The following is a 25643-nucleotide window of genomic DNA, read 5'->3' as shown; positions in this document are numbered from 1 at the left end:
AGTCCCAAATTTAGTAGAGTTACTAGGTTATCTAAACCTAGGGACGACTATGAGTGCCCAACCCAAGGACAACTGAAGTCCAGTACAGTGCCACTGAAAAGTAAAATACTGATTTGTAGCTAATATACCTTATCTTGCTCTTACTAGGTTATCTGAACCTAGAACTAGGTTATCTGAACCTAGAGGCGACTATGGGTGCCCACCCGTTGGACCGTAATGCTATAAAAGTTGTAGCAAGACTAACTGTGATAAAAAAAATGCTTCTACTTCATTTATCTAAACTATTGGAATGCCTATAGGGGCATTTTACTGAGCTAAGCATTAAAGCAAACACTTGGTGTGCACTAATTTACACCCTATATACTGAAAATTCTACACATGACTAAACTAATGCATAAAACGTACAAAAATCTTCTTATACTGCAGGTGAGGGGTTTCTTACCTCCTGCGCTAGTTTTTCTTACAATCCAATCGCTAAGTTTTCCGGAGAAGGGATCTCTTCGACGATCTTCTCGCGTCTATGCGTTCTTCTCGCGGAGAGGAGCGCCCTCGTACCTTTGATGTTGCCGGAAGATACTCCTATGGCCCTAGGGATGGAACCCTAGGTTCTTCCTTGGACTCGGGCGCCGAGAGGTGAGGAAGGAAGAGGGGTCGGCGGGTGAGGGTTTGAGGGAGAGAAAATTATCGATCAAAATAATCAATCCCCACTTAAATCTCCTATTTATATTAAGTGATTAAATTCCACCCCAACTCAATCATAAATATTATTGTTCCTCTCTTCTTTAAGCACACCCCTGCTGGGGCCACCTGGTTACTTAAACTCTCTATAAGTCGTAGGGTTCGCTAGGTCTCGGGTTCGATTCTCGCTTAAGCTGTTTTACGTTTTTATTTATTTTTGCTACTTCTGCTACTCCAAAAATTCCGTAAAAATATTCTAAAATTCCAGAAAAATCATAGAATATTTCTAAAATTGATTTGAGAATTTTTCGGGCATTACAATCCCCCATACCTTATAAAAAGTTCATCCTCGAACTTAGAATAACTCTGGGTACTTCTGTCTCATACTAGCTTCTGTCTCCCAAGTTGCCTCTTCTGCTGTGTGACTTTGCCAAATAACTTTTACTAATGGTACTTCCTTGTTCCGCAATTTCTTAACTGCTCGGTCTATTATCCGAATAGGTCGACAGTCATAGCTGAGGTCTTCGCGGACTTGTACCGACTGGGGCTCAATCACCTGGGTGGCATCTGGGACATGCTTCTTCAGCATAGAGACATGAAATTCGTTATGGATAGCTGACATTTACTGGGGTAGCTCTAGCTCATATGCTACCTGGCCTACTCTTCTAGTGATAAGGTATGGTCCCACATATCTGGGACTCAATTTTCCCTTCTTCCCAAACTGCATTACTCCCTTCATGGGAGCTACTCTGAGAAATACTGTATCCCCAACTGAAAAGTCTAAGGGTCTCCGCCGTGTATCAGCATAGCTTTTCTAGTGGCTCTGAGCTGTCTCTATCCTCTGGCGGATTTGCTGTATAGCTGCTGTGGTATCTGCTACTAGATCTGTTTGAAGTTCTAGTTCTCTCTGTTCACCACTTTCATTCCAGCAGATTTAAGATCTACACCTCAACCCATAGAGAGCCTCGTAGGGTGCCATACTGATAGTGGCCTGATAGCTATTGTTGTATGCAAATTCTGCTAAACTCAGATATTTATACCAACTTCACTTGAAATCAAGGGCACACGCTCGGAGCATATCTTCGAGTACCTGATTTACCCGCTCCGTCTGACCATCTGTTTGAGGATGGAAGGCTGTGCTAAATTTTAACTTGGTGCCCAATGCTGACTGTACACACTCCCAGAAGTGTGATGTGAATCTACTGTCTCTGTCTGAAATAATGGTCCGTGGGACTCCATGCAGTATGACAATCTCTTTGAGATACAACTGAGCTAGCTGCTCCATGGAGTAGGATATCCTGATAGCTAAGAAGTGTGCTGATTTAGTCAACCTGTCGACTATTACCCAGATGGCATCAAAACCATTCTTGGTTCTGGGTAACCCCACTATGAAATCCATGGAAATATCCTCCCACTTCCATTCTGGGATTTGAATGGGCTGCAGAACTCCTCCTGGTCTCTGATGTTCTACCTTGACCCTCTGACAGGTCAGACAAATACTAACATACCTAGCGACGTCTCTTTTCATCCCAGGCCACCAAAAACATTTCTTCTGGTCTTGGTACATTTTGGTGGAACCAGGATGCATCGCATAAGGAGTCCTGTGAGTCTCGTCTAGAATCTTCCTCCGTAGTTCCTCCTGATCTGGAACGCATAGTCTGTCACCAAAATATAATACCCCACTATCTGAGACCCTGAACTCTCCACTTCCTGATTTTGTTAACCCTTGCTTGATTTTCTGAAATTCAGGGTCCTGATCCTGAGCTGTCTGGATGTCACCAAGCAGGGTAGATGCTATAGTCATAGTAGAGAGTTGTCCCACTATAAGTTCGAGACCAAAATCTATAATTTCCTTCTGTAGGGGCGGTGACATGGCTGCTAAGGATAGTAAGGTGACGCTGGACTTCCTGCTAAGTGCGTCTGCCACCTTATTGGCTTTTCCTTGGTGGTAGAGGATGTCTACGTCATAATCTTTGACCAGTTCGAGCCATCTACGCTGTCTCATATTCAGATCCTTCTGAGTGAAAAAATACTTCAGACTCTGATGATCTGTATACACTCTACACTGAGCTCCATACAAGTAATGTCTCCAAATTTTGAGAGCGAAGATGACTGCTGCAAGCTCAAGGTCATGAGTAGGATAATTCCTCTCATAGTCCTTGAGTTGTCTGGAGGCATAGGCGATCACCTTACCATTTTGCATCAGTACTGCTCCTAGTCCCAACTTAGAAGCATCACTATAAATATCAAAGCTGTCTGTGTTTTCTGGTAGAGCCAGAATGGGAGCACTGGTTAATCTCCTCTTTAGCTCGCTGAAGCTGCTCTCACAGCCCTCTACCCACTGAAATTTTCTGTTCTTTCTGGTAAGAGCTGTCAGTGGGGAAGCTATCCTGGAGAAGTCCTCTACGAATTTTCTGTAATAGCCCGCTAGTCCTAGGAAGCTTCTGATCTCACTGGAGTTCTTAGGTCTTTTCCAGTTACTCACAGCCTCTATCTTACTGGGGTCTACCATGATACCATCTTTGGAGATTATGTGACCCAGAAAGGCTACCTGATCTAGCCAGAATTCACATTTCATGAACTTGGCGTACAGCTGGTTCTGCTGAAGAGTCTGCAATACTATTTTCATGTGCGCTGCATGTTCTTCCTGAGTTCTGGAATAGATAAGAATATCATCGATGAACACGATAACAAACTTATCTAAGTATTCACTGAATACTATGTTCATGAGGTCCATTAAAGTAGCTGGAGCATTCGTCACGCCAAAGGGCATGACTACGAACTCATAATGTCCGTATCTGGTCCTGAAAGCCGTCTTGGGTATATCACCTTCTTTAACTTTCACCTGGTGATATCCCGATCTGAGGTCTATTTTAGAGAACACTGCTGCTCCCTTTAACTGATCAAACAGGTCATCTATTCTAAGAACGGGATACCTGTTCTTGATCGTGACTTGGTTCATTGCTCTGTAATCTATACACAGGCGCATGCTCCCGTCCTTCTTCTTCACGAACAATACAAGTGCTCCCCATGGTGAGTGACTAGAGTGTATGAAGCCCTGTCGAGCAGCTCCTGCAATTGCTCATAAAGTTCTTTCAGTTCGGTCGGAGCCATGCGATAGGGTGCTTTGGAGATGGGATTTGTACCGGGTATGAGCTCTATCTCAAATTCTATCTCCCTGTCTGGTGCTAGGCCTGGTAATTCCTCAGGAAAGACTGCTGGGTAGTCACATACGACTCGGACCTCCTCTAGCTTTCGATCCTTGTCATGGCTGGTACTGACTACATGTGCTAAGAATCCCATACATCCTGAATCCATTAGTTTTTGTGCTTTCAGAGCTGAGAGAAATTTCTTGGCCTTTCTCTTTGGTTATCCGATGAACCCAAACTGCACTCCTGCTTCAGGTTAGAATACAACTCTCTGTTTACAGCACTCTATGGAGGCACCGTACTTCATCAGAAAGTCCATTCCCAAGATGACGTCGTAGTCATCCATATCTAATACTATCAGATCACCAAAAAGCTCTATGTCTGCTATGATGATCGGCACTGCTCGGAGCCAGTGCGTGGACGCCATTATCTCTCCCGAAGGTAGCGTCGTCAAGAACTGACTGTTGAGTACCTCTGGGGGTATTGCCAACTTTTCGGCGAATGCCCTGGATATATAAGAATGGGTTGCCCCAGTATCGAATAAGACAGTTGCACTTTGCTGTAAAATACTAATATGACCTGTAACAACTGTCGAGGCATTCCCTACGTCCTCTCTGGTGAGTGAGTAGATCCTCGCATTCATCATGGCTGAGGGGGCTTCTAATCTGCCCTAGCTGATGTGTGGACCGTCTAAAGCAGCCTGCATCTGATGCAACTGTGCTGGCTTGACTTCGTATTGAATCGGCTGTGGTGGAGGCAAGATGGTCTTGTTTGGGCTTTGTTTAGCCATATTCCCTTCCTGGCCACATTCGAAACATCCTCGAGTGCCCTTGCGACAAACTCCTGGGTGAAATTTTCCACAAGTAGAACACTTGGGATAGCTGGGTTGTTTACTAGCTGGTCCTCCTTTCGGGTAACTCCCTAGTTTACATTTGTTGCTGGAGTTCCCTTTCCAGTTAGAGCCTTGGGAGCTGTGGCCCTTGTGTTTCTGAGTACCTGAGCCTCCTTGGCCTTTCAACTCTGAGAGGACTTGCTTCTGCTGCTGGATACTGTTCTGGTAATGCTCGGTGGTTAAAGCACTGCTCACTAGTTCTTCTGTGGTTTGCGGCCTACGGACACCCCTGGCCACATTCATTGCTATTTTCGGCCTTAACATCTTGAGCATCAACCGGACTCGTTCCCTTTCAGTGCTGACTAGTTCTGGGCATAGACGAGCCAGTCAGTTGGATTTCCTCACAGCCTCCTCAACTGAAAGGTTGCCCTGACGAAACTCAGTGAACTCATCGTAGTGGCGGTTTGTGACCCGCATGTGAAAGAACTCCTCGAAGAATTCCTTTTCGAAGTCAACCCATGTAATCTGATTCACTGGGTGCTTCGCTTTAACTTTCTCCCACCACATACGTGCGTCTCCTGTCAGACAGAAAGAGGCGCACTTCACCTTCTCATGCTCTGGCCAGTCCAGAAGCTCCATCGTACTCTCCAGTGTTTTGAACCAGGCTAGAGCATCCCATGTTTCACTGGTGCCTGAGAAATTCTCCAGCTTGACTTTCTGCCACTGGATCAGATAGGCTTCCCTCTGTGTCCCCGTTGCTGGGGCCACTGGAGCTACAGGTTGGACTGGTGGAACCTCTATCACTACTGGAGTGGCCAAGTTAGGCTCTGGAGTGACAGTGGGAGTGTTCTGCTGATTAGCCCTTAAAGTGGCTATTTCCTATTGCTATTCAGCTAATTGCTGCTGTAACTGAGCCACTACTGCTGTAAGGTCTGGAGGAGGCACTGAATTGCCTGCCTCATGCTGGGGCTCAGTGGCTGGTGCCCTTCTAGCTGGGCGTCCTCGTGCCATTTCTAGAGACATAGAGGACATACATAACTAATACAATCATAATTGCGTAATTACTGTTATCATGTTAAATACTATCATAAACAAACATGCTTTAGTTATCTCTAAACATGAAACAAGAAACATATGTAAAGTGAGAGATGTTCTTACTTGGAAGCTGCAGGTTCAATGCTGATGTGTGTGTGAGGAAGTATGGAACATTGCTCTGATACCACTCTGAAACGACCCGCCTCCTACTGAAACTAGGCTGCGAGGCCGGACCGTCACATTATGCTATGCTAAGCTGTAAGTGCGGAAAATTGTACTAATTAAAATTTCAGTCTGCGAATGACTATTACTGTCTGTAAGATCAGGTTCAAAGATCTTTTCATTGACATACATATACTAGGGAAGGAACTCACACTTCCTATTTGATCATAACTAAAATGAGACCCTTCCAGTTGAATTCAGACATCCCAATCGATCGGTTGATCGATTGGAAGTGCCTGATCGATCCACTGATCGATTCGGCATGCTACTGTGCACGGGGGTCCCGTCTGGATCGATCGGCTGATCGATCCAGGATGACCAATCGATCCAGTGATCGATTCTAAAGCTCTCTGTTCGCGAGAGCTAATTCCCCGATCGATCGGTTGATCGATCCATTAACTCTCTGTTCGCGACAGAACGCTACCGGATCGATCGACTGATCGATCTAGAAGCTTACTGTTCGCGGAAACGAGCTCCCCAATCGATCAGCTGATCGATTGAGGGCCCTCCAATCGATCGACTGATCGATTGGGGTTTCTGATTTCGCAGCTGAGCTCTGATTTCAGCACTGTTTCGTGCACAAATCACATATATAAGTACTAAAATAGCTGGAAAACATCCTAATGTCAAACAACTTGTATTATAAGTATGGCATAGTGCATAGTTCACTGGTTCATGGCATTTAAACATACTAAAGTGCGGGCTAATAAAAATGCTAAAAAGTTCTAATGCTTAAAAACAAAACTCGCTGGATCCCTAAGATCTTTATTCCAAGTTCCTGCCCACACACATCTCTTTAGCATTGTCCTCCAGCCTCCGCTAATCCATCTTTCCTTTACCTTTATCTGCAGTATAAGGAAAAGAAGTATCTGTAAGCTTGGGAGCTTAGTAAGAAACCATCTACCTCACAAAACATGCATACGATGCAATTTATGCTTTTAAAACATGCTATATGAAATATATACTGAACATGTTAGAGCATGGCATGGCATACTATAATACAAAACATAGAAATGAAAAGCTGATCATGGCAATATCTCCTAGTATCAACAAGATAGAACTAAACTGATACAATATCTGACTAAACCAATGCTAAGCTGATACAAATTCTGAACTGTAATCACATAACTAAATTGTGAAGCTTTGAAAAACTATTTATCATAAATAGATCAAAATACATAATCATGCTGCTGTTGGGCCCGACAACTGTACTTACTATGCGCGCATCCCTAACTAGACCCGGGGTTGCAAGTCCTGAATTTAGTAGAGTTACTAGGTTATCTAAACCTAGGGACGACTATGGGAGCCCAACCCAAGGACAACTGAAGTCCAGTACAGTGCCACTGAAAAGTAAAATACTGATTTGTAGCTAATATACCTTATCTTGCTCTTACTAGGTTATCTGAACCTAGAACTAGGTTATCTGAACCTAGAACTAGGTTATCTGAACCTAGAGGCGACTATGGGTGCCCACCCGTTGGACCGTAGTCCCATAAAAGCTGTAGCAAGACTAACTGTGATAAAAAAAATGCTTCTACTGCATTTATCTAAACTATTGGAATGCCTATAGGGGCATTTTACTGAGCTAAGCATTAAAGCAAATACTTGGTGTGCGCTAATTCACACCCTATATACTGAAAATTCTGCACATGACTAGACTAATGCATAAAACGTACGAAAAGCTACTTATAATGTAGGTGAGGGGTTTCTTACCTCCTGCGCTAGTTTTTCTTACAATCCAATCGCTAAGTTTTCCGGAGAAGGGATCTCTTCGATGATCTTCTCGCGTCTATGCGTTCTTCTCGCGGAGAGGAGCGTCCTCGTACCTTTGATGTTGCCGGAAGATACTCCTATGGCCCTAGGGATGGAACCCTAGGTTCTTCCTTGGACTTGGGCGCCGAGAGGTGAGGAAGGAAGAGGGGTCGGCGGGTGAGGGTTTGAGGGAGAGAAAATTATCGATCAAAATAATCAATCCCCACTTAAATCTCCTATTTATATTAAGTGATTAAATTCCACCCCCAACTCAATCATAAATATTATTGTTCCTCTCTTCTTTCAGCACACCCCTGTTGGGGCCACCTGGTTACTTAAACTCTCTATAAGTCATAGGGTTCGCTAGGTCTCGGGTTCGATGTAACACCCACTAAGATTTTAAGATAAATAAGAGAATGATGAATTTTGCCTTAGAAAAATAATAAGAAGTGAGTTGAAGCAAAAAGAAATAAAGTGAAATAAAAAGAAGAGGAGGTCAAGGATTGAACCTCGAACCTCTTATACTATAATTTATAGAATTAATTGGTAGAAACCAATTGGGATAGAGAGAAGATATTGATAGCAAAGGAGGGAAACTCATGATAAGGGTGAGAGTAAAAGTTAGCCAAAAGAAAACAAGAAAAGAACAAGAGAAAGGCAACTTGCCTTCCTTCCTTCTCTCCCTCTTTCTCTCTTCTCTTGCCGAAAATAAAAGAGGCTAATTAAGGGGATTCATTCCCCCTTATTTCACCATGAATGATGAGGATAAATAAATAAATTAAAATAAAAATAAATAGAAAAAAAAAGGCTAAGGGAGAAGGAAAGCAAAAACCAAGTTTGCTACCTCTTCCCCCTTAACATAAAAGAGAATATGTAAAGGGAAAATTCTATTTTCTCTCATTTTTCTCATTCTCCCTCTCCCTCACCGAAACCTCAGTCCCCTCTCCTCCATCTTTGGCCCCAAGCCAAGGTTTTCTCCTAAGAAAGCCTAAGATACAAGGAGGACTTAGCAAGAGGAACAAGGGAAGGGAACTAGAAGAAGAGACTACTTCTTCCATCACCATACCTTAGATCCACAAGCGAAAAGGATGTAAGCTTCCCCTCACCTGTGGTACAAGGCTTTTTATGTGATTTCGGATTTTATGAGGATTAGATAACCTAGAATAGAATTTAAGAAAATTCGGCCAAAGAAGAGTTTCAAATCTAGGAAGGTTTAAACAAGTCCTTATTTCGTGATATTTTTCTATGCTATGTAGGAAGGTTTTTCCTTCATGTTTTTATACCTATATGATGCTTGGTCAGAGGAGTACCTAACCCTAGAATTTCGGCCTAAAATATTTTAAAGAGGTTAGGGAAATCATTGTTTAACCAAACTAGTACAAGTTTCCCTCCATGAATTACTAAGGGTCTTTTATTGGTTTTCTTGCTTGAAAGTTACTTGGAACCAAAAGAAAACCCACTCATATGTTTCGGCCAAGAAAAGAGCTTAGTGTTAGGAAGACCTTTAAATTTAGGTAACCATGTTTATATGATAGAATATAGAGTTCTCTTAAAGAATTGCATGTTGAATATTGCTAGAAATTCATGAACTCTTCTTTAAGATTTTCGGCCATGATAAGATGGATAGCTTAGAAAAGCTTAAACAAAATTTTAACATGCTCAAGACCTCTGTGATATTAAGATATGAAAGTTGTTTAATGCTCTCATGCTTAATTAAGGTATAGAGAATTTAGTTACATGATACATGACATGTAAGATCACAAGGGTCCTAGCTTGTTTATGAACCAAATTTGTATATGATGTTCTTAGTAATTTTTGCCATGAAACTTACTTAGGTTTTCCATGCTTTAGGCCACTTAAAACCTAGTTTAGAGAATGGTAGGTTTCGGCCATGAGGAAAAATAAAAGAAAAAGGAAAGAAACCTAGGAAGCCTAAGACACAATGCACATGTATGTTTATTATGCTTGTCTTTATACATGCTATGAAACTTGTATGACTTCCTATGCTTTTAGGCTATTTGAAGCAAAGTTAACCACTGATGGGTCTCGGCCAAGTAGGGTTTAAATGACCTAGATGTTAGAGTGTATACTAAAAGCCTATCTTTTGGTATAAATATTTATCTAGAAATAAGAATCACATTGGTCAAATGTCTACATTTAATAAATATAGTTGTTCATTTAATTTATATTGTAGATAACATAGTATGTGGTGTCACATGCAGAAGATGATGTTATCAGTACCTTATAAATTATAAACAATAGCTCACGACCAAAATGGAAAGGAACAAACCATTAGAAGGTCATAGTGTAATTAGGTATTAGTTTATCTTGACTATATAATTACACTAGTACACTCAGAGTGTATTGAGTAGGACCATTTGAGGTCATTTCTTTTATACTGACTTTATAAAGGAACAAAGACCTCGGTTATTATGGAAGTGTGTGCTCTTAATCCTAATATAATAACAAGCACATATATTTGATATTTATTTCTTTAATTTATCAATGGGTGAGATTTAGTTCGATGAATCAATAAGCCCGATAAGTTGGGAAATGATATCACTTATAGTGTGTGTTGTTGATTATAGAAGGAAACTGTGTCCTAGAGATACTAGGTTGATAATGTCCCCAAGAGGAGCTCATAAGGATTGTCATGTTAAACCCTGCAGGTGGACTTAGTCCGACATGACGATAAGGTTGAGTGGTACTACTCTTGGACTAAGATATTAATTAAATGAGTTGTCAGTAACTCACTTAATTAGTGGACATTCGATATCTTAAACACAGGGAGACTAACACACTCATAATAAGAAGGAGCCCAAAAATGTAATTTGGGATTGGTGCGGTAGTTCAATAATAGTTCTCTAGTGGAATGAATTATTATTGATAAAATTAAGTTGTGTGTTCGGGGCGAACACGGGATGCTTAATTTTATCGGGAGACCAAAACCAATACCTCCTCTTGGTCCCTATCGTAGCCTCTTATTTATAGAGTCCTATACCCACCTATACCCACCTTCTATACCCACCAATAGGGGGTCGGCCAAGCTAGCTTGGGCACCAAGCTAGGGCCGACCTAGGTATAAAATTGGGTGGCCGGCCCTAGCTTGAACCCAAGCTAGTGGGGGCCGGCCAAATTAAATTAAAAAGGAATTTTAATTTTAATTTTTATTATGTGGAAGAAATAATTTATTAAAGAGTATTTAAATATCTCTCTTATAAAAGATCTACAAAAGATTAAAGAAAGAGATTAGATCTCTTTCCTTATTTGTAGATTGGTGAGATATTTTATTTTCTCTCTAAAAATTATTCACATGTTGTAAAATTAAAATTATATAAATTTCCTTTTATCAACCATGAAGAGATTTTTGAAGAGAAATTTTAATTTTAAAATTTCCGGAGATAAATTAGGAAGTTTTAATTTGTTGATTGAAATTCTCCTAATTTTTCTCTATTGATTGTGGCCGGCCAATACATGGATAAAAAGGAAGTTTTATTTAATACTTCAAATTAATTCATGTCAAGGAAAATTAAGGAAATTTTATTGTAATTAAATTTCCTAATTTGCCTAGGCCAAGGAATATAAAAGAAAGGGTGAGGGTGCCTTCATGGGTGACAACCTCTATAATTTTTCTCTCTCTTTTTCCTTGGTATGGTGGCCGGCCCTTCCCTTTCTCTCCTCTCCTCTTGATGGCCGAAACCTATCTTCTTGGTGGAGCTTTTTTTGGTGGCCGGATCAAGGAAGGAGAAGAAGGAGAGAAAGCAAGTCTCGTCTCTAGCATCCCTTGGAGCATTGGTGGTGGCCGAAATTCTTCATGCTTGAAGAAAGTTATTTTGGTCGGCCATCTTCTTCTTTTCTTCCTCTTTGTGGTGGCCGAAACTTATCTCTTGCTTGGAGCTCTTGTGGTGGCCGGATACTACTTGGAGAAGAAGAAGAAGAAGGAGAGGAAGCTAGCATCTCTTGGAGCTTGGTTGGTGTTTTGATTTTCTTCCTTGGTGAAGCTTCCTTGTTGTGGCCGAACCTAGCTAGGAGGAGAAGAAGGTGGTTGGTGGTTTCTCATCTTGGTAGATCGTTGCCCACACAACGTCCGAGGTTAGAAGAGGAATACGGTAGAAGATCAAGAGGTCTTTCTAAAAGGTATAACTAGTAATTTTTCCTTTCCGCATCATACTAGTTATTTATGGAAATAATACCAAATACAAGAGGCTTACGATTCTAGAATTTCGAATATGTTTTTCGATGTTGTGTTCTTTTGTTTTTCTTTTCCTTGTGATTTGATTGTTCTTTTCGGTTAACCTAAAGTTATTTTAGGAAATTAAATATTAGCTTTCTATAAAAGGTTTTGTCTAGTCGGTGGTGGTTGCTCCCATATCCAAGAAGGCCATGTACCTAGCCACGTCAGTACTGGGAACCAATTATGGAAATTAATATTTAATGGAATTAATAACTTAGGTGATTTGGATCAAACGTGTTAAGTTCCGCAGGAGATCCAAGTCTAAACCTTAAAGAACAAATAGATTAAGTTTTGGATCAAACGTGTTAAGTTCCGCAGGCGATCCAAAATTTAATTTAAAAGAACACATGGTAGCTAGGAAAAGGTTCAGACCTTTGTACAAAATTTTTGTACAGTGGAACCTCTAGGTTTTCCGAGTAGCAACCAACACTAGAGGCCTTAGAATTGAAACCAATTGTGTTAAAAATGCTTCTTATGGAAATATGATAATGTGTTGATTGTGTCACATGCTTGTGTAATTTTTTCATGACCTAAATGGACCATTGTAGGTCTCGGCCATGAAGGGATAGATGCCCTAGAAACCCTAGAACAAAATTTAAATATGCTCATGTCACTCTACATGAAATATGATAAGTAGAAAGCCAAAGTTCTCATGCTATATGTTGCTTAATGACCTAAAATGAGGCTAGGGTAAGTTTCGGCCATACCCTTTGTATGATACCTTATTATGAATTTATACATGATGTTAGTTCAAGTTCACATGCTTGTATGCTTGTTTTTAGCCCTAATGAATACTTGTGAAATTTTGTCCATGACATATGTTAAGGGCTTGAAGAACTTAGGAACTAGCTCAAATATGCTTACTATGTTACTTGGAAAAAAATGCTATAAATATGGTTTAAGGTTTCCATACTTTTATGACATTTGGGACCTTGTTTCACACCTGATAGGGTTCGGCCACATGAAGTTTAGGGACTTGGAGAACTTAGAAACCAAGTTAATCATGCTTATAATGCTTCCTATGAAATTGATGTGATGATAATTTAGGTTCCACATGCTTGGAGGTTGTTTTTACCTAAATTGAGATCTAAGGGGGTTCGACCATGATAAGAATCCAAGAGATTAGGAAACTTAGAATCCAAGTTAACTATGTTACCATGTTTCTTATGATAGTATAATCACATGATACACCCTTATGCTTAAACATGTATGCTTGTGATTCATACTTTCCATAATATGATATGTGCTTAAAATATGCATGCTTTTATGATATGCTATGTGGATAGAAATATGCATGCTTTGATGATATGCTATGTGCTTAAAATATGCATGCTTTTATGATATGCTATGTGGATAGAAATATGCATGCTTTGATGATATGCTATGTGCTTAAAATATGCATGCCTTCACGATATGCTATGTGGATAGAAATGTGCATGCTTTGATGATATGCTATGTGCCTAAAATATGCATGCTCTCATGATATGCTATGTGGTGAAAATATGCATGCTTTTATGACATGATGTATGCCTAAGTGATGCATACCTTTATGATATGATGTATGCCTAAGTGATGCATACCTTTATGATATGATGTATGCCTAAGTGATGCATACTTTTATGACATGATGTATGCCTAAGTGATGCATACTTTTATGATATGATGTATGCCTAAGTGATGCATGCTCTTATGATGTGTGATATGTATAAGTATGACATGTACTTTACTTTATATGGCTTGTACCAAGGGTGGGCTCCATAAGCGCCCCGGGGTCGATGGAATAAGACTCGGGCCTCGTTAGGGATGGGCTCCTAAGTGCCCCTAGGTCGATGGAGTAAGACTCGGGCCTAGTATGTTTGCCTTGTAGGGTTCAAGACTTGCTACCTTGGATCTACATAGGTTGCGCGCAATACGTAAGTGGTACATAGCCGGGATCCCCTTTAAGTTGATAATATGTTCAAGTATATATGTAAGAAGAAATGGTTTTAAAGATCATGAGACATACACATGTTTTTCGGATACATGTTTTCAAAATCATATTGCATATACCTTATGATCATGTTGTGATGATGCTATGATTTATGATATGCCATGATTAGATATGATTATGTTATATTTCATGCTATGCTTGATATGCCATGCTACCTTATGATGATGCTATGATATGCCATGATTAGATATGATTATGTTAGGTATCATGCTATGCTTTAAGAGCTTGATATGCCATGCTACCTTATGATGATGCTATGATATGCCATGATTAGATATGATTATGTTATGTATCATGCTATGCTTTAAGAGATGATATGTCATGACTAGTTATGATTTTGTTATGTTGCATGATATGCTTAAAGAGTATGATATGTTATGCCATGACTAGTTGAGATCATGTTATGTTGAGATATTCTTTGATCATGTGATGATTTTCGGCTTTAGTGAGTAGGAAAGGAACTTACTGAGCCATGAGTGCTCATAGCTTACTTTCCTTGTACCACAGATAAAGGAAAAAGCTGGATGAGCTAAAGGAGCAGCAGGAGAGGCAAGGAGATGTGTGTGGCGGTGGCTAGGCAACCAAATAAGAACCTGCTTTAAGAACTTTTAAGAATTACGCTTTGGTTTCATAAATTGTAGTACTATATGGGTAACTTGATGTTATGTTTCTATTTATCTTGTTATCATGTTATGGAAACCATATTAGTGTAGTTCGGATTTGAAAATAAAAGAAAAGTTTTATGAAACTAAGAAAATTATTTCAAGTCTTCCGCTGTAATATGTACATAGAGTATCATAGCCCCGTCCCTTAGAGTTAGCAAGGAGGGCGGGCGTTACATTCGATTCCTGCTTAAGCTGTTTTACGTTTTTATTTATTTTTGCTACTTCTGCTACTCCAAAAATTTCGTAAAAATATTCTAAAATTCCAGAAAATTCATAGAATATTTCTAAAATTGATTTGAGAATTTTTCGGGCGTTACACAAAGCCCTCATTACACTACAATTCGGGCTAATGAAGGAAGAGCTAAACCTAGTAGGCCCACATGAAAATGCGAAGAAATTACGGGACAAGCTCATCGAACTGCACGAAGGAACCAACGATGCTAAGGTAACTAAACGAGATCTTTATTTAAATAAATTATTTAATATAAAATGCAGGAAGGAGAATCGACGAGTCAACTCCACACGAGGATAAAGGATATCCTTAACGGGCTTCACACGATCAGCCACCAAATGGAGAACTGCGACTTCATAAGGTACGCCCTAAACACATTTCCTCGAATTGCAATGTGGGCATCCATCGTGGATGCCTACAAAATTTTGAAGAATCTTTCGAAATTAAAGTTATATGAATTGTTTTGTGAACTTGAGCTACATAAGCAAACTAACACCAGAATCGAGAAAGGTGTAATACCCCGGTTCTAAGATTATGGTTAAGTATGGCCTAAAAGGTTAGATGGTACTATCCATATCACCAAGGTGCACCTTCCTTTTCGGATGCCCAAACTTAAGAACTCTAAAGTTAAGCGTGCTTGGCATGGAGAAATCTGAGGATGGGTGACCTCCTGGGAAGTTTTCCAGGGTGCGTGCGAGTGAGGACAAAGCACGCTGAAAGGACCTCCGGTGGTCTGTGGAGCTAGTCGTCAACCCGATGGGCAATTCAGGTAGCGTTCCCGGTTCAGTTTGGGTGGGGCCTGCCCGAGCCGGGGCGTTATTTTTGGTATCAGAGCAGGTACGATACCTGTTTTGTTTTGTGTTCTGGATTTTTTGAGATTTATCTGATACCAATTAGTGGTATCAGAGTAGGTACGATGCCTATTATTCGTGTTTTGGATTTCGTGATTCGGTTGTCTTGATGTGACTTTTCGGGTTTTGGGACCAGGCAGCAGCAGGACATCTCCAGGCTATAGGAGGTATGTTTACATATTGTTATCATGCATTTCTGTTGGTGTATGTATTGTTGCCCATATAGTTATGATGGGTGTTAGTGTTCTCTTGTTAGTACTTGCCTATTTGTTTGTACCATACATTTCATGTGTTGGGTCAATCACTGATCACGGTTGACCTAATGGAGATCAAGGATTATAGTCTCAAGGGATTTGCCATATCATACTACCAGTAGTTTTAGTATCTGTTACTATGAGTTGGTTGAGAGTTAGAGCCACATACCAGTCTCTATTATTATTATCTGGGTAGTTGATGGCATCTGTATACTCATATTGACTCAGTTAGTATAGTACCAGTTTACTCTTGTTGAGGATTGATTTACCTGGTTGACTTGTATAGTTATGGTTTGACTTATTACCCTTGTTGACTTGGATAGTTGAGGATTGACTTAGTTGGTTGTGTCAGTGGCGTACTGTTTTACTCTTGTTGGATTAGACAATTGTTGACCGATTTATTTTGTTGGTCCGACCAGTAGGGGACTGACTTACTCTATTTTAGATATTCTGATCTTTGAGGTTACTTGTGCTTGGTTAGATATTTTGGGAGACACATTTGAGTGCATGACTTGTACCATTGTAGAGAAGACTGAATTAGTCGTATACCATTTTCGGCTTGGTCAGTCTGTAGAGGATTGTCGTATCCGATTCCATGGGGACTTTGACCATGGACTGTCTGTACCTGATTGGATGACTTAAAAGGTACATTCGGATAGAATACCTCCACTGATGTGGAAAAGTGTAAGGCTATTTTCTTAACACTTTGAGATACAGCCGTTACTAGGGTGTATGAATTAGAGAGTACATTTGGAGATATGATTTGTACTGAGGTGAGAGAGTTGAAGTTAGCTGCTTAACCTTTACGTGACCTGGTACCACGTGAAGGAAGAAGCAGAGAATGCTTTTTGGAGACCAGGACATCACTTAGTGATTTCCTTGAGATGTTTTGGAGAGAGAGTAGTTCTTTACCTCTTTCGGTAGCATGGTGATTTATAAGGCGATGATCAGTCGACTGCCTAACGTTGTTCCATGGGAGATCCTGACTCATGGAACTATTGGATATGATTAGATATCCATGATGTACTTAGTGATATATACCCCGCAATGGTGCGGAGGAAGTGGTATTAGTTCAGTACTACCTAGGAGGTCTGATCGTAACTAGGTATAATTTTAGATGATGATATTCAAAGGGTAGAGCGTTGATTGACGGATATTTTGATCAGCTAGTTAGTTATAGTGCTCCTCTATTTTTGTGTTCATTGCTTGATACCGGAGGTTACTGAACCTCAGATGGAGCAATCACAGTATGATGGGGTACAAGACAATGGTTAGATGACTCAGCTAACATTGTCTCTATCAGGTGGCTCAAAACCTTGACCACGTGATCATTTTACCAGATCTGGTAGTCTATATCTCAGATTAGAGGGTTGGACCTTTCATCGATATTTATCGAGGGACATTTATGGGATGATTATGAGAGTTGTGGAGATACTTTCTAGATGGGTATACTCTTAGTCAAAAGATTGTGTGACCCTTTGACTTTGGATTGATCTTCTTTTACTATGGATATATGAGTATCTAAAAAGATGAGATGATGAGATTTGACAGACTTTTTAGATACATTTAGTTTGTTGGCAGTAGGTGTTGAGGGTTGGATGCTTTCGTTTTTCTCTATCATTGTTTAGGGGACTATGTAGTATGATTGATTGATGTTGAGGATGATTGGAGTTTGGTGGATATTGTGAGATCTGGTGTGGTGATATGTTATCTTTTGATGATCTATTAGTGGATATTTGATTTGATGATCTATTGTTTAGTATTTGATGTTGATAGACGTGAGGAGTAGCACTTATGTGATATTTATGGATTTGTTGATTTATAGTTCGTGATCATATCACAGATTTGTCGAGGATCTTACGGTTGGATGTGTCTATCGTATGGATATAATGAGTCCTTGGTATTACCATTTAGGCATACCGTGCCCTAGATGTTTTTATGGACTCGATGTATTAGGTATTATTAGGGTGTTTAGATCAGTTTTCATTGTCTTCATTGGCGATGTTGTGATGTATTCCCGATCCGAGGTGGATCACGTACACTAGCTTCGCATAATTCTAGGGATGTTTCGACGGGAACATCTATATGTGAAGTTAGTAGTACGTATTGTGATTATCTTTTGTGAGGTTACGGGGACACGTGGTGACAAATAGGAGTATACAGTGGACCCACAGGAGATAGAGGCTGTTATCAGTTGGGAGTAGGCGTAGTCTATACTGGAGGTTCGCTGTTCCTTTCGTAGTCTGGTTGGATATTACTGGAGATTGATTGAGGGTTTCTCCAGCATTATTATGTCGTTGACTAGACTGTCTAGGAAGGGTATGGAATTTTCCTAGATAGATGCGTACAAGATTAGTTTCAGGAGTTGAAACGAAAAGTTGTTAATTGCACCGTCTTAGTTATGCTTTCTAGTGTAGATGGTTTTGTAATCTATACAGATGTATCGTACATGGGGTTTGGTGCAGTTTCGATGTAGCATGAACGGAGCAGTCTCCTGCCAGTATACCGAATTCTCGGGTAATGAGAATGGAATTCTTTATCTTCTTGGGAGATTGTGTGTGTTTTCGAGTCACTTCTTATCCGGGAGGAGTTACTGCAGGAAACACCTTGATTGGATTTGCGATACATTCGGGTGACATCTGATGTGTGGAGACATTGGAGCACTCTTATTGGGGGAACGATATGAAGAAAGACATCGCGGATTTTGTAGTTTGATGTCTATTATGTCAGCAAGTGGAGGCTGAGCATCAGGGATTAGTAGGATTGCCTCCATTGATTTGGATATTAGAACAGAGCTGGGAGCATGTTTTGATGGATTTTGTTGTGGGATTATCCAGGACATGGAGAGGATATAATAGTTTGGGTAATCATTGTTGGATGATGACTTAGCTTTCTAGCTATCGATTTGTAGGATAGATTCTTTTGGATTGAGTAGTAGGATTATACTCTAGAGGGATTACCGGACTGGATGATGTATCTCTGAGTATTGTTTTGGATGGAGATCAGTGATTTCATGTCATGGTTTTGATTATGGTTACAGCAGACTTTGGATTAGGAGTTGCACTTTAGTATAGATTTTCATCTCAGACTGATGGATAGTTTGAGAGCTCTATACAGGTGTTGGAGGATTTATTGATAGTGGATTTTGGATTTTAGAGATGTTTGATTTATCCATAGTTAGCTAGATTGCAGAGTGGAAGTGGCGGGAGTAGGGTGAGTTAATAGCTCACAGAGTTGTCGCTAGTCACTTGGAGGAGGATTATCATGTATGGAGATATGTTTATGATACTAGGGTTGGAGATTTGTTTATGATATTTGGATGAGTGGCATATGAGTATGTTAATTGGTAGTTACCTTGGATGAGGATCCCTGAGTTGACCAGTAAATTTGGAGACCAAATTTTTATTAGTGGGGGAGAATGTAAGATATCGTAAAATTTAATAATAAATATTATTGGACGAAAAATCTTATTGGATTTTTCCAGAATTTTTTTGAAATTTTCTGAGAATTTTTCGGAGCCCGTACAGAGGGTTTTGAGGGGATCGATCGACGGGTGCGGATAAAGCCTGTTAGGGATACCCGTTTAAGTGAGAAAATGTTTTCAATTATAAATCCATTTTCTTTTATTTTTTTTCCCAAATCCGTCGATTCCCACCTCCTCTTTCCCCGATCCCCTCTTCCTCGACCTCGCGCCCGAAATCCCCTTTCTTCTCCGGCGATCTTTCTCCTCCCTCTCGGTGTCGCCGGCGCGGTGCACACCAAAGCTTCGAGGAGGAAACGAGTTGCTGATCCTTCTTCCTCTCCCTCTCCATCTCTCTCGCGGACAACCCGACATACCCGACGCCGATGGAGACGATTTCTTTCCCCGGCGATCTCGTTCTCACCACGTCGCCGGAGGAAGCATTGCCAGATCTCAATAGTACGTGCGATTTTCGGTGGAGTGGATATCTTTGTGGCTGTTCTTGAGCGCGATTGGTAGCAGCTCGGCGCCTAGGGCATCACGGTGGACTCGCCTTGCATCGTTCCCAATCGATCGACCTTCTCGTTCATTCTCCTCGACCTGATCACTGGAGAGTGATTTGTATCTCTGCACCGGTTGGATTGAAGCGGGCGTCATCATCTAAGGGCGACCAATCTAGGTTAGTTATATGTGGAGCCTTGTAGATTCAAAGATCTTGTGTAATTTGTTTCCCCATTGTGATGCTCACTCTGATCCGGACTAGGAGGAGGGATTTGGATTAGCATGTTGGTTGATTTTCTTCCATGCCGATTACTGCTCTCTTCCTTTCTAGCTGTGGTTGGGATCTCTGGTGAAAAGGTAAGTGTTCAATTGAGGTAAATGTGGCCTTATTTGTTAGGGTTTAGCAATGTACTGCTTTATGGATCAATTAGGTTCTGGATTGAGTTTTTGGAAGAATTGGTGTAGGTGTTCTGTTGTAGCTTCTGGACAGTGCCTGGCTGGTTGTTAGCTACCGAATTTGCTGCCATCTCTCAAAGTAAGTGTTTACCACTAGTTTTCTTATTAGGTTTGCTTTGTTTTGGGTGATCATGCAAGGTTGAAAGAAGGAATAAGGTTTTACTTCTAGTTGTAAGTTGTTGCGTTTTGGGTTAATTAGTTGTTGATGGTGATTGGTTGATATAGTCGGTTATGTGATTATTCTTATGATCATTGGATTGATTGTGGTTGGATTATCAGATGTGGCGGTTAGGGATTGATTATGTGGAAGAATTATACATGTTGGATTCATGATGTTTAGTGGTTGATTTAATGGATTAAATGATTGGATGATTATTGTATTTGGAAATATTGTGATATGTTGATTTGGGTGAGCTTTTGGAGATGAATCGTGTATAGAATCATGCTAATAAGGTTGTGGATTATGTTTGGTTTAGAAAGAGTTGGATTAAGGATGGATTTAATATCGTATTGGATTTGGATCACTAGGTGGAGTTAAACATGATCGTAATTGGTATGTGTTGGATTGATTGAGGATTGTTTGGAGGATTAATCAGAGATCAAATTTAATTAGAGTGATCCTAATTATGTTAGGGACTTCATTTAGCTATTTAATTCATATGAATTTAGCTAAATAAAACATATATATATTGATTGATGCATGACTTGGATTCGGGACGAGCGTCTCGACGTGGGATTTCCGGGCACGATCTACGTATTAAGGCGGGTATTTCTTCCTTGGCCTCTATGTAGATTTTCTTGTACTTAGTGCATGGTTATTATTGGATGAATTAGGCTGCTTTATCTTATATCATGATCGGTTGCGGTTTTTCCTGCATGACACTTACGCTTGACCCTTGTGATGATCTATTTAATTCATATACAGTCTCTACTCTTGATATCTACTCTGTTGTGATTTCACGTGTAGAGTGTGTCTTGTAGGGATTGTCGGGTTGTTGGTATTACCATGCTAATTGGGTATATGATGTTGACTGTACATAGGTGGGGATGTGTTATAGGAGTCATCTTGTTGACCGTGCATTTACATATGGTGTGTACATACGTATTTGTCATGTACTTTTGGAGGAGTGGTGTTGATTGTATGTTTGGGGTATATACACCTGTCTGTTGTGTTTTTACTGAAGGATACATGTTGATTGTACTTATATTTTTGTGTACATGTGTCTGGTGGGATTATTGGAGATTTTTGGTTGATTATACATGTGTAGTGTGTACATATGTTTGGTGGGATATGTGGATGTATCATGACGATTATACTCTTGTTGGAGGTATTTATGAGGTTTGGGGTGTTGTATGGATGATGATTATATATATATATATATCATGTTCATCATTCATTGCATCTGATGACTATTGTCTCCCTTGTGGTTGAGAGAGTCATCGGTTTGGCTTAGTGCCGCACACTCGGCCACTCATGGGTAGTGGTATCTGGAGCAGTTGTCGCTCGTCCTGTCGTGCCACCCGGTCACGAGGTTTAGTGAGATCCGGCGTTGTGAGCAGTCAGGGACCCTGATACTATGTAGCTAGATAGTTACTAGTGGACTGTCCGCCTCGACCACTATATAGTGGGCTGGAGGGTAGTACAGTCGTCACAGACCCAAGCCTCTCGGCCATACAGGGGTCGTGGTGTCTGGAGAGGTGGCGGGGGTGACCATGGAGCATGCATACGCAGTTATTATTCTTGCATTTGATGCACGGTGAATCTGCATTTGCATACATGCCTAGTAGATACTAGTTGCATGTAATTGTCGTTGTTGCACTTGATTGAGATATGGTTGTTGCATTTGGTTGTCATACTGTATACATGTCATTTATTTTACATGTATATGCAGTCATACTTATATTGCACAGGTGTCACGGGTATATCTGTTGCAGATCCGGTGAGTTTACTGATCATTGTACCATGTGTCGATTCCAGATTGGGTATGTATCTATCATTATGTTAGTTGTGGTTTGTACAGTTTATATGTCAGGTTATTATATCAGATATGTTTAGGTGCATTGATTATGATAGTGTGATCATGTTCTTTATTCCCTACTGAGACTGTATACTTGTGATCTCCATGTTTGTTTATGGACCATGCACTATCTTATCTATTACCCGCTGAGTTACCTATACTCACCACCGCATGTATACATTTATTTTTCAGGTACCACCGCATGTATACATTTATGTTTTCAGGTAGCTTGTAGATGGTTGGTGTCGCTCGGAGTATCCTGTCTGCCGGGTCCTACGTCACATCTGAAGACCGTGCTTATTTTCTTTTGTATATTCTTTTCTTATTTTTGGCATTGTATTTGTGTATAGCCATGTGGCTATCCTATGGTTTTGGTGTTGTATTTGTGTTTAAGCCGTGCCGGCATGCATTGTATTTATTTGTGTTGTGTGGGCTTTCCGTCGTTTTTCCGCTGTGTTTTGGTACAGCCGTGTGGGCTGTTTTATATATAACTGCGTGGTTGTGATTGTTTCATTCCAGGCGTGTGAGCTGTTATTATAACTGCATGGTTGTGTATATAAATATTCCAGCCGCATGTGGCTGATGTATTTTGCTTGTAGTGATGCTTCAGATTGTCACCGGTACAGGGGAGGTGTTGCCGGATTTTTGTCTGGCAGAGACTCCTTTGGGGGCGTGACAATTTTTGGTATCAGAGCACCCCGGCCTTGCGACCGTGAGTGCGCCTGTGGAAGGAGCACCCAGGGCATCACCTAGCGAGGGAGATTCTGGGATTTGTTTGTGGTGTGATTTGTGGTTACACAACGAGGACGTTGTGTCTTTAAGTGGGGGGTGATTGTAATACCCCGGTTCTAAGATTATGGTTAAGTATGGCCTAAAAGGTTAGATGGTACTATCCATATCACCAAGGTGCACCTTCCTTTTCGGATGCCCAAACTTAAGAACTCCAAAGTTAAGCGTGCTTGACATGGAGAAATCTGAGGATGAGTGACCTCCTGGGAAGTTTTCCAGGGTGCGTGCGAGTGAGGACAAAGCACGCTGAAAGGACCTCCGGTGGTCTGTGGAGCTAGTCGTCAACCCGATGGACAATTCAGGTAGCGTTCCCGGTTCAGTTCGGGTGGGGCCTGCCCGAGCCTGGGCGTTACAAAAGGTGTTGCCCTTTTTACAGGTTCCTCCAAGGAAAAGTCAAGAACCAAGCCTGAATCTAAAGGTGAGTCTGACCAAGAATCAGAAGACGAAGAACACCTGGTGAACTTGGTAAGAAAAATGTTCACTAGGAGAAAGAAGAACTTCAGCAGAAAAGGCCTAAAGAATATCAACTCCACTACTGAACCAAAGAATGTGACCTACTTCGGATGCAGCAAGAAGGGTCACTACAAGAACGAGTGCCCAAAGCTGAAGAATGACAAAACCAAGACAACTAAAAAGAAGGCACTCAAAGCAACGTGGGATGGACCATCTTAAAAGGAATAAGAAGTCGAAAAACAGAAGCACCGAAGCTACCTCATGCTGATGGCTCGCGAATCAGAATTGGAGGGCGAATCGGAAGACGAGTCCAAACCCGAATCGAGCCATGAGTCCGTACTCATTTTCGAAGGTTCCAATGAGATAAACTTTAATTTAAGCAAAAAGTTTTTTAAAGTCATTTCTTGTTTAAATAGAAAATTAACTGAACAAGAAAACCAAAATAAAATGTTCCTTGAGGAAAACCAACAACTCAAGGAACAAATTGAAAAAACAAATCCAAATCAAGTCGTAAAACTTGAGGAGGAAAATTCAACACTAAAAATTGAAATTAACAAACTTAAAGATTTGTTAGAAAATTTCACAACTAGATCTAAAAATTTAGACCTAATATTAAATAATCAAAAACAATATACAACAAATCCGGGCTTGGTTACAAGCCAAATTCAACAAATAAATCATTTATGTCACTAATAACTCAACAAAAGCACAAACTAAAACTTGGGTTCCGAAAGCGTGTCTAACCACGCAAGTATGAATTAATCAATACTATATACCTAAAAACAAAGTATATTATGTAAAAACAAATAACCCAATTCAGAATCCTAACTATAAAACTAAATCAACTAAACCAAAATCAAATAATAGAAACAACTACAGAACCAAATCAAACTCAAACTATCATCAAGTCTACTACAATTATAAAAGTAATGGACATAAACCCAAAACTAAAACTTAAAAATTCTGATCAATAATTCAGGGGAGACTCCAAACTAGTTGACACCTCCAAAACTAACCTACCCGCAAGGTAATTAGGATTAGCTTAAAAAGGGACAAAGTTTAACTTGACCTACGGTACTGGTGAAGTTTTGGATAATAGTAGGTTAGGAAAGCTCTGTCTATGCATGTATAGGAAGATATGACTTCGACTTGGTGTATTTGGCTGAGTGGAACTAACTGAAGCTACCCCTTATGGATCCTAACTAGTTAGACAAAGGTTTTGTAGTAAGTTCAGTGGATAGGACAATTTGAAAAACCTCAAAAGCATGGTTACTCTAATGATATCCAGGTGACTCACCATAGCCCAGAAATTTATCCAAAGAATACCTGTTTGTTGAGCTTAAAGCTAAAACTGAATCTAACACAAAGTTAAACCAAATCCTAAAATTGAGCTTAACTCATCTCACAAAACTTATAGGATTCCTTGATTGAAAACATAGATCGGGTGAGATGACTAAGGATTTTAAATTAAATTAAATTAAAAATAATTAAAATTAAATTAAATTAAATTAAATAAAAATTAAATCAAATTAAACTAAACCAAATCAAATTTAATTTAAATTAAATTGAAAATTCAATTTCAAATTATTTTAACAAAAAAATTATCTTTTAAAAATTATTATGTTAAGTTAAAAATTATTTTAAATTTTATTTTAACTCAAAAATTATATTAAAAATTATTTTAAAATTATTTTAACTTAAAAATTATTTTAAAAAATATTTTAACTTAAAAATTATTTTAACCTAAAAATTATTTTAACTTAAAAATTATTTTATCTAAAAAATTATTTTAAAAATTAATTTAAAAATTATTTTAACTTAAAAATTAATTTAAGAATTATTTTAACTTAAAAATTGTTTAAAAATTATTTTCAATTAAAAAATTATTTTAAAAATTATTTTAACTTAAAAATTATTTTAATTTAAAAATTATTAAAAAAATATTTTAACTTAAAAATTATTTTAAAAATTATTTTAACTTAAAAATTATTTTAAAACTTTTTTTAACTTAAAAAATTATTTTAACTTAAAAATTATCTTTAAAATTATTTTAACTTAAAAATTATTTTAGT

Source organism: Zingiber officinale, chromosome 9B (genome assembly GCF_018446385.1).
Source record: "Zingiber officinale cultivar Zhangliang chromosome 9B, Zo_v1.1, whole genome shotgun sequence".
Taxonomy (NCBI): domain Eukaryota; kingdom Viridiplantae; phylum Streptophyta; class Magnoliopsida; order Zingiberales; family Zingiberaceae; genus Zingiber; species Zingiber officinale.
Note: the sequence above shows the minus strand (reverse complement) of the source record.